The sequence below is a fragment of the Falco cherrug genome, chromosome 5 (assembly GCF_023634085.1).
Source record: "Falco cherrug isolate bFalChe1 chromosome 5, bFalChe1.pri, whole genome shotgun sequence".
In the NCBI taxonomy this organism is placed as follows: domain Eukaryota; kingdom Metazoa; phylum Chordata; class Aves; order Falconiformes; family Falconidae; genus Falco; species Falco cherrug.
In genome coordinates, this window is record NC_073701.1 from 9,724,274 (window position 1) to 9,735,353 (window position 11,080).

Here is an 11,080-nt window from a genome sequence, read left to right on the forward strand (position 1 = left end):
ACTGGTTTCTCTGTCTGTGAACAGATGGACTATTAGAGACTGCTGGCACCTGAACGGGCTCATTATCTTCAGATAACAAAGGAATTGCTCCATCTTGAGAAGGTCAGGCTATCCAGATTCTCTGGAGTGGGCTGGGATACAGGGACAAGCATTCCCTTAGAAGCTAAGAAGGGCTAAAAGAAAGCTTAGGAGGGTAAAAAACAAGAGAGGAACATACTTCTGCAAACCAGAATACTTTATAATGAGACAGCACCTGTGAAGGCGAGCTACAGAAGAAAGGTTTCAATTTGATGTGGTGACACCTTGTGCAGGAGTGACAGAAGGTCCTCCTGAGAGGACCTGGAAAGGGATAGTGAAGAACCAGGTGCAGGGAAGTGCACGTGGGGTCTTCTGTTGCATTATTTATCTCTGTGTATTTTCTTGTGCATCTCAAGGAGAGAGTGATAATTTTTGCAAATGTGACAGAGTCGATCTGGTATGTATTTTAATAGCTATTTATCCCTGAGGTGGTAAAATATACAGTAGAGGACCTACAAGAGTGGAGTGCATGCAGAAACATAAGCTGAAACTCCTGGAGAGCTGGGAAAGCCACTGTTAGTCTCTGGGTCTGGCTGTGGGGTCTCAGGGAGAAGTACTTGAGGGAAGACCTGTGCACTGAGAACACGCTTAGAAATCTACTGTGCCTGGGATCTGTTTGGTTTAAGGAAGCATAAAAAGCATGTGTCCAACATACTATGACCCAAACACAGCCTTATTATGATTAATGAGAATATTATGTGTAGGGGTTTGAAAGGATTTAGCAGGTCTGGGGGACTGTGGGTTATTTTTTTGCTCTTTTTATCCTTTTTCCTGTGAAAGTCAGGGACAGATTGAAATCTGCTGACTCCAGCACTTAGAAGATGGTTCAAAGGACCCAGCTCCTGGCTCAGAGTTTCCAGACCCTGCTGGGAATCAGAACATATGTCCAGAAGAGCATCAGATACCTAGAGAAAGTTAGAAGGAGAAGTAATTTTGCTTCTCTTCTGACTGGAATCACAGTTGTAATGTTTGCTGACAACTTTCTGATGCTTACTGTAACTGTAGCTTTTTTTTTTTTTTCCTTCTTCTCACAGTACAGAAACAGCATATTCTTGTCATGCAGCTGTTGCTTACAGTGTCTTCCTTCTGCTTTGGGTGGATTTTCCCATGTTCATATCCGTAGCTTTTGAATCCTTCTGTCACTGAACAGCTGCAGGCTGATACTAGATAGAGCTGGATTTTTTCTGTGTTCACACACAAGCAGGCTTGTGAACAAAAGATTTTGAAGAAAGCTGATAAATGAACAAGGTCTTTTGGACGATGCAATGTTGCTAACATTGTGGACAATAAAAATCCTTGTACTTGTACTCACTGAAAATGAAGGAAGACATAACTCAATCTGTTTTATCTGTGAGCCTCCAAGCTTTTCCCTACAGGCTTGAGAGAGGATGTTCTATAATGAACTCGTCTTTCATGTGACAGAAAGGGAAATGCTGTCTCACAGACTAATGCTTACATTTCTTTCTGCCATTTAACTTGGATGTTGCCTTCTAAGGGGAGCCCCTGTTTTTATGGTCAGGGCTTACAAGAGGATCAGGGCTTCCTGGGTGGTTCCAGCTCTGACACATGCGAATCACATAGCTCCCCTCTGTCTACAAGGAAAGCAGATACAGTTATCTCGATGTATGTCCATCTTTGGCGCGCTTTGAGGTTTGATTCAGTAAATTTTGCCAGCTGTTCAGCAGGCAGGGAACGGTGGGCTCAGCCAGGCACACTGGCTGCCATTGTCTCCTGAGCAGGATGGAAATGGGAGTGTACGTGGGGAAGTATCGTGTGCACTTGTCCCGTTCCTGCATCTCTCATGTTTCCTTACAGCTCTGGGTTTTTCCTGTGGACCCTGGGGACATCAGCTTGCTTTGTTTGTTTTTCATGTTTCCTTAACTGTTTTTTCCATTCTTGAAGTAATCCTTCCACACATATGAGAAAAAAACCCAAAGCAGCAGCAACTGACCCATTCAGCTGGCACCATCCACTGTCCACTCTTGCACAAGTGAGCACAAGGACAGAGGCAGATCCCGGTGCCATGGGAGGGGGCACCATGGGGAATTCTCTGGTCAGCTCAACCCAAGCAAAGTGTAGGAGGCTTTTTTGATGAGGGAAGGGGAAGGCCAGGGTGTATAACGATGGGTTTGGCACAGAGCTGGCCACCCTTTGCCCCCTCTGCCAAGGGGCTTTGCCAGCATGGACATTTGTGTGTGCTGAGGAGAGCAGTGTGGGCTCAGGATGGGGGGAGGGATATGCAGACAGATGGACAAGGGAGGGTAGAAGGGTTATGCCCAGCTCTGCTCAGCCTCCCTGAGAGAGTGCTGTGTCACAGCTGCTTGGGACACTGCCAGTGGTGGGCTCTGGTGTGAGCGTAGTGGGAGACAGGGGGAAGCACCAAACCCAGGCCTGATACTGGAACAGGAAAAGAAAGCAATAAAAGAAATTTGGGAATAGCTGGAGACAAGCTACAGGGCTAGGTGGATCCTTGGTCTGAAGTGGCTCAACTGTGTCCCATTTTCCTGCTTTGCTTCATCTGTCTCTTGTCTTACATGCGGCATTGCAAGGTTGCTGGGGAAAAGATTGTGCCATGGATTTGTGTTTGTGCAGGCTCAGACACCCAGGGACACATGTCCATGTGCTGGCAAGGAGACCTGGGTTCAGCTCCATCTTCTCTTAGGGCAGCCCAGTCATTTTAGACCTGTGGTCCACTTCCCCAGCGACAAGAGCTGTGAGGAGAAACATGTGAATGTTTCTCTGGCGTTCACCTGTTATACAAAATGCTTGCAACAGATAGAAGGACAGAGTGAAAATATTATGTGGTTTTTAACAGCTTAAGACAGTGAAGCCAGCCTTGGGCATATGTCAGCCTGCCAAGACGCATTGCTCTGTTGGTGTAGGTCTACGTGCATTACAGCCTTGTGAAGGAGAAGCAGACTTGAGAGGCATTTATCTTGCAGTCAACTGAAAAAAATGTAATGCTCTGGCTGAATTAGCTCTCATGTAGCCTGACATAATGCCAGCTTCTGTGCTGGAAAAGTTATTTTCCATGTTCGTCCTATCAGTGAGATCAGGACATGTAATTGAAGGGGATGAGGAAAAGAAGCATAAAGGGGTAAGCGATATATGGGACACCGCTAGTCCACTGTTGGCACTTCCCAAAAAATGTGCCCTTTCTCCTCTACCGGTCTTTACAAGGGGAAAGTGCTCCTTATAAAACGTAGCAGAGCCTCTTCACCATCCCGCAGACCTTTCCATGCTGCTCTTCTCTTCCTCGACCCCTGCAGAAACTTGGCAGTCGCAGTGCATCTGGTGTCCTGTGACTGCAGCTCAGCATGCTGAATGGTACCATCTAATTTCTTCCCTGGGCTCCTTGCCCTTCAGTTCAGACCCACCTGCTGCCTCTCATTGTACTGCTGCATGTGTGGCCGGTACCATAATGGGAGCCCAGGTTATAGTTACCAGCCCTGCTTGGGATGGTGCTCTTCAGTCAGTGTGGATGAATTGTCATCTTAAGAGCAGGATCTGATATTGGAGAGACGTTGCTGGTACCTGTCCCTTATTGCAAATACTCTTCATTTGACATTGAGAGCCTAGGAAGATGTTCCTCTGAAAGCTTTTGTTTTCTGCTCCCAGTAATGATGGCTTAATACTGTGGAGAAAGCATGGATGGGGCAGTGTGAGTGAGGGGAGAGAACAGTGTGGGACCTCAGGCATGGAAGGAACAGGGTCAGAGAAGAAAAGTCAGAGGAGCAAGAGGAAGCTTTTCGGTGGTGGGAAAGGGGGAGAGTTAAAAGTGTCAGTTGTGTGAAAAGTGGAGACCTGCAGTGAAAAGCACAGCTTAAACTCTGCATAGGGTGCTGTGCCAGCAGGAGCTAAGCTACAACAGTGGGCACTGATGGAAAACGACAGCTGCAGTTTAAGTCAAGGAAGGCTTCAGGGCCATCTTCCATCACATTTTGACAGGCTGCAACATGGTACTGGCCTGGAGATACTGCATCATCTCAGTTGGCATGAAGGGGAATTAAGAAATCTGGCAGTAATCTGAGCAAACCAAGGAGGTGAAGGAACACAGTATCAGCAACAACCCAAATGTTATAAAATGCTTTTAGCTAAAGCTTAAAGCAAACAAAATATCTTGAGGGGATTGCTTACACAGTGATATATTATATACTTAATATTTTGCACCAAGGAATTCTTATAATCTATAAAACATTATTAATGGGGACAGTACTTTGTAAACAAAAGAAATAAAATTTTTGCTCTAAAAAGTAGCATGGCATTGGAAGGGATCACCTTCATCACCAAGGCAAGTCCTCTGCAAATCACAGGCCACTGAACAAAGGTGCTGAGCTCAAAGGGGTTCATCAAACATTTATTCCCAAGGTCCCCTCCACAGCTCAGAAGGTTTTTTAGCACTCCAGAAGAAAATCCTACAGGAAAAGCCCAAAGCAAGGCCATGGGAAGACCGTATCATGGAAGAGTGGGGTAGATCAATGACTTCACTGGGATGGTCATCTACTGCACTAACAGGGTTTTTACTTCCCTGTTGATCCTAAAAATTGGTTCTTCACTGAACAGCTTCAAAAGGCTCTGTCTGTCAGCAGAGTGCTCATGTTCAGAGACTGTCAGCATGACCACTGGCCAGGGGTGCTGGAGGTTTCAGCGCTCTGAGGAGCTCTGCATGGTGACCCACATCTGCCTTCAAACCGTGGCTGACCAGGGAAAGGCAAACCCCATGGTTTTCATGGAAGCACGGTATTCATCAGCTGGTGCAAATGAAAAGCAGTTCGATCCTCTTTTTGACTCCTAAGGACGTGATGCTGATGCCAATGGACTCCAGTCAGAGGCATAATTTTCTCCCTCTGGGAGTTTTCCCATTTAGTTATAATCTCTTCTTAGTAGGTTTCTGAAGCTTCATCTTCACTGGGGAAAAGCAAAGGAAAGAGGATTGGAAGGGCAGATGGAATTTAACCTTGCTAAAGCGCATGGTATTCCATAAGAAAAGGTGCATGCCTGTTGTGTCCCTTGAAGTCTCTGGGAGCCTAAGTGCCTTTTGTTGGTAGGCACCATCCTGCTTTGTTTCAACCACTTTTGAGGTGTTTAATTGTGTGACATTTTTGATAAAGCTTTTTCCTCCTGTGACACAGTAGTAACTTCCCAGTTACAGATCACAACCTTAAGTGGGGTATGGGTGAGGTTGTGAGCCTGACAGTAGCTTCTTTTCTCCTGCCAGTATTAGGAAGGATGGAAGAGACCTCTCTGCAAGGAGGGCAGGGGCTAGGGGGAGGTTGGGAGGCACTGCTTTGATGAGGGAGCTGTCTGCTCCCACCTGTTGCTGATTAAGGGGTGGGATCAGTGATAGAGCTTCATTTGCATAAGCTTTCCTCCCAGAAATCCTCTGGAGTCACCATCAAGTCAAAACCACCTGGGTGTGAAGGAAAAAGCACTTCTGAGAAGTTGTCAGAGACTTTCCTGTGCATTTTCTCTTCCCAGTGATGGAGGTTTCTTTGAGTGGTTAGTGCAGTCTAAGCTGGAGTTTGAGGCAGAGCTATGGTTGATATGGATCTTCAAGACGGCAGGTGATAAGATGGAGCCTTCTGATAAGGAGGTAAAATACTAATGTAGCAAGTTGTTGGATGGCATCCTGATGCGATGGTTGCTACGTTGCCAGCGTAAACCTTAGCATACCATCAGCAAGGATCCCCTGAAACACATGAGCTTAAAAACAGTAGTACATTTAATTACTTTTAAGTTTGGACACTGAAGTCTCACTTTCAAGCTTTTGGGTTTTTTTGTGGTTTGTTTTTTTTTTCTTTTCTGTGATGGCAAAGATTCTTCCATAATCTCTAGTTCTAGAAATTGGGGTCATAAGAAAAAGCCACAAGACCTAATAAAACATTCTAGATACTGTGAGTGTGTGGAGGAAGTTCTATGCTGTTTTATGGTTGGGTTTGTTGGTTTTTGTTTTGGTTTGGTTTGGTTTTTTTCTGTTCCTTCCCTGTCTCCCCTTAAAAAAACAAATGTTGACCCAGCAGAAGCGTCCTGAAAAAAGTGACAAACTCTATAGACTTTTCAGGGCCAAGCAGAGCTGGAGGTGAAGTTTCTGATGAGGCGGGAAGGGAAAGGCTGTTTGCTAGTCCTGGGGACTGGAAAGCAGTGGCAACAGTGTGAACTGGGTAGCGTGTGAATTGCTGGTGAGAATAAAAAATCAGAATTTCTTTTACAAAGCATGCAGAAAATCCATAATAGCATTTCAGTATTTTTTATGACAAAGATAAAAAAGCACTAGGTGAACGCAAGCAGAGAAGGACAGATCAGACAGTTTTCATTAGAAAATGCCAATTCTGTAAAATGTTGCGTTCTTTTGTAAACTGGTTTCAGTTTCTCTGAAATTGTGTAAAGGAAAATTTGGGGAAAGATCCAGTCTAACCTTAGTGTCCTCTTTCATTTTGAAACAACTCTTTCAAAACTTTATGCTGAGTTTGTATGATCTCACTGTCAAAGAAAATCTGAGCACAAACCCAAATCCTCTGGATTGTTCTGAAGCAATTTATCATTGCTGATGAAACTTTTGTCCGCAGAGAAGCGTGGAATTTTCAGTCTTCTTTCTGCTTGAAGCTGTGTTGAATTTGGACTTCCAAAATCCTTTTGTGTGAGCAGAATCCACAGCTGCTGGGTACAGCTTCTTAAAAGACAGCCCCTCTGCCCCCCACCTCAAGCCCACAGAGCCCATAGCCTAAATGCATATTGGGCAGATGAAAGATGCGTCATGGGGGAAAAGTGGCGAAAGGCTCAATCTGCAAGGTGCTGAGCAGCTTGGTCTCGGTTCAGCAAAGCTTTTAGCAGGCTTAGGTTCATTCTCAGTGACTCAGTAACTACCTACATGCCTGAAGTTAAGCACCTGCTAGGGATTTTGCTGGATTGCAGCCGGAGCACTGGGGACTCCTGGGATCAGGTCTGTTTTTAACGCACCACTTCCAGACTGTTATCCTCCTCGGTATCACTGCCCTAGCCCAGATCCCTACTTGATTCTTCTTCTCCCACCCCTTCATTTTCCAGGCTACATCAGAAACTGCTTAACACCTCTGCCTTTTTTTTTATAATTTTTTTTTTTGATTCCTTCCTTGTGTTTATATTTCTTCCCGAGTTATTATCACCTGCAGCTTTCATTCATGCACAGATCATTCATTCATCCTTGATCACATGATGAATGCAGTTCAGTAACACTGGTACTAACACCGATCATTTTAACACCTCAGGAAAGAAAAACCAAAGTCCTTCCAATTTGATTCATTGCTGTTTATCATTACCCTTTGTTTCTGGTCTTCTTCCAGTTTGCAGCCACATGTTAGATATCTTTTTTCCAAGCCAATTTGGACTAATTTCTCCACTAATTTCATGGGACATGAGATCAAATATTTTACTAAAATCCAAAAACATTTTATCCCTTGTATTCCCTTCACTCACTGATTGTGTAACCCATCCAAAAATTAATCAAATTTATCTGGCAAAAACCAGTCTTCTCAACCTCTTGTGGCCTATTTCTCACGATTTGCTTACCCTGGAGTTGTCTAATGATGTATCACCCCCTCCTCCCTCCCCTAGTTGTTTCCATACTGTATTTTGGATAGAAGCTGGACTTACGGGATGAGGGAGTCCCATGGCCACCCTGCAGTAACTGGGCTGTCAGTCCTGGGAAGGAGTGCCGCCGGGAAGGGTGTGTTACTGGATGTGCCACCAGATGAAACATTTCCCTGCCAAATAAGCAGTGACTGGGAGTACTTTCACACAGTGTCATCCTTGGTCTGTGTTCCAAAGGGCGCTTTCAAAAAAGTAGGCATCAACTTTTAATCAGTCAAAAGGAAAGCAAATAAAATTGCTCAGCACTTTGGACGTTTCGGTCTCTCACTTACGGTCTGAAATGACCCAGCCATCAGTGTTGGATAGGCTGACAGTATGTTATTTAAAGTCTTACACCTAAAAATACCTTGAAAAAGCCCTTGATGTCACAGCTAGGATTGGAAAAAGGTATGTTGGAGTGACCAGTCTCTGAACTATCCTTCATTTAAAAGGGCTTCTAAGGAAAGGAGCCACTGCAAAGGGGGGGAAGGACAGTCTTGTGAGCCAGTAATGGAGATAGAAATGTTTGAATCAAAAGGGTCTACTGTAACTGTAATATGTACAGTGCTGCAAGTAGCAAGAACAGAAAAGACTGTATGGAAGGAGAGAATAAAATTTAAGGACAAAATACAATCCAAGGCAGTAAAAAGAGAGTTTGAAAATAATAATTTAATTTTTTTTAAAGCTAAATTTTCAGCGCTTTGCAAATTGTGGTCAAGGGTGTGATATAAAACCATCTGGTAGAGAAAACAATGGAAAACAAACCCAGGTCATCATGCATCTGGCATTTTGTACTAAGCATTTTCTCCAAGTGTGTTGATGCTCCAATGGAGCTACTTGCATTGCATACTTGAGAGCAGTTCAGTGACCACAAAATAATTCTTTTATTCCAAGGACAAAATTAAATCTTGCTGAGATTTTCAAAACTAGCCGAATCTTCCTAACAGGCTTCCCAACAGTATTTTGTTTCAGGTGAGTTTGGTGTTGAAATGGCCTCAGATGCTTTGACTGGCAGACGCACCACATTAAACTGTGGTGCATTGCTTCCCGGGAAGGGGAGCTGCAGTCTCGTGGCTGGGCTCTCTGATCAGACCATGTCCCTCAATGATGTCATGGAGTCTTCCCTTTAAGCAAGGAACCCCAGGCAGCAAGAGCACATGGATGGGATGGCCTGTAGCAATGCAGAAGGTTATCAGCTCCTTCACTGCTTCTTCCCAGGAGGCAGCACCCTGGCACCACTGAAGAGTGCTGCTGAATATTGAGCTAGCTCAAAATGGAATGTGTAGGATGAGTTCAATAGACCAAATCAAAACATATCAGTCAAGGGATGCTGAAATTGTTTCAATAGAGAGTGACAAAATTAAGAGGTTTGCAATTTCTATGTAATATTTTTACTCTTGCATTTGATGGATTGCTCCTGAGGCAGGGGGAAGATAAATGTGATGTTTTCCTAGTGGTGGAAATTCCTAATTCTCTTCAACTCAAGTTCTAAATGATTTCATTTTCCAGCACAGGTGTTTCTGTCCTTGCATACCTGCTCTCTCCTAATGCCAAACCTTAGTTCCTTTTTTCTCCAAAGTTGTGTGCGTGCAAAGGCATCTTGAAACCTTGGAAGAAAGTAGGAGTGTTTATTCTAAGTGTAGGGAGGGTTGGTTAACACTTTAAACCATGGGTTAAATCTTGAAGTCATTACTTCATTTTATTTAGGTTTTTATCAGGCAAGATTACGTTTGATTAAATTGGTGCCCATATAAATACAACACTATGGCCACCCTGCCAAAGACCCAGCCTCTGGGAAACGACTCAGAGCCAAATGCGGAGTTTTCATTCTGTCTTTCTGTGGGTGGACTATCCTGCAGGTTGAGGTTTAACTGGTAAATAGCAGCAAAATGGGATTTTACCCTACCCAAGGAGCCTGGCCAGTTGCTCTGTACTTTTTGTTTACCAGATACTTCTGAAAAAACATCTTGGCTGATACACTGTTTGGCTACTCAGTAAGCACCGATACAAAATGAGTACTTTGTAGCATAAGTTTGCCCGTCACATAGGATTACACCAATGACTCTTCAATCAAACGGCAGGTACATGAACTTTTCCATGAAAAGTCTCCATCTCATTTTGGGGATACATATTTTATACTTTGAAAACCCAATGAATGCCCATAGGTTACTGTGGAAAACACATTTATAAATTTTTTATATAGAGAGAGGCTTTCTCTAATTTTTGCTGGCATTTAGTAAATTGAGATGTCCGTGCAGCACAGTCGGATTAGATACAGATCTAATGTACCTAAAATGTTTTCCCCATGACCTAATTCTACCTGGCTTAATCCATTTGTCTTCCCAAGCCTGCCTGGTTGCTTCTCCAATAGCAGATGTGAATGGGCTGGGCTTAGACTTTGTGCTTGATGCCCAAGGAGGAGCTTTGCGTGCTGAAGAGCCAAAGCTGTGGTGCCAACGATGGTTTCTTCTCCAGTTTGGTGCATTAGCAAAGCGGAGTTGCCAAGGATAAACCACAGGACTTCCAACATGACTTTTCCCTGTTCTTTGCCAGCAGTAAGGTAAATATATTTTAAACTTTGGTTGTGGTTTGTTGTGGGGGTTTTTTTGTTTGGTTTTGGTTTTTTTTGTGTGTGTGGGGTTTTTTTGGGGGTGTTTTTTTTTTTCTCCCCCTTCTTCTCATTGATCAGCTGGAGCTCGCAGTAATTTCAAAAGAAGCAAGACAACTGTTTATGTGAAAGTATATGATGCTCCTTGCCATTGCACTCTACATACAGACACCTGTGGTGCTGGTGGACTAATTCCAAGGAGGGACTACAGGCTAATGCACTCTAGGCACTGATCTGTGTCTGTGGATGAGGTCCATCTCTGGGAAATCCACAGCTGGAAAACAATTAAAAATCACTATCCCTAGCGTGAAAAGACTAAGCTAGTGTACTTGAGGGTGCGGTATGCTTTGACCTGACCAAACAACTACTGCCACTTAACAGGGCAGTCCTGTCCCTACCTTGCGTCACCCAGCTCGCCTGGCTTGCACCAGCGACAGAGCCCCCAGCTCAGGCAGGGAGCCAGCGCCAGGGTCTGACCCGAGCAGGAAGCTGTTCAGTTGTTGCAGCTGTGCTAGTTTGCTACCAGTTTAGTTCATGTCCCCCCCCCCCCATCACCCAAATTAGTTCAGCAGGAGGTCAGCTGATCTTCAGAGCTTGTGGCACACAGATCTGCAGGAGGACAGGAGGATTGCCTCAGCTCTGTGACAAGTGGTTATCACATTGGTTCAGGCATGACATGAAAAATATGATCCCTACAAAATAACGCTCAGATGGCTTCTCTGAATCTTGCAGGATTGAATCCATTACTGACAGAAAAGAAAATCTTTGTGTGAAATTGCAGCTCAGTTA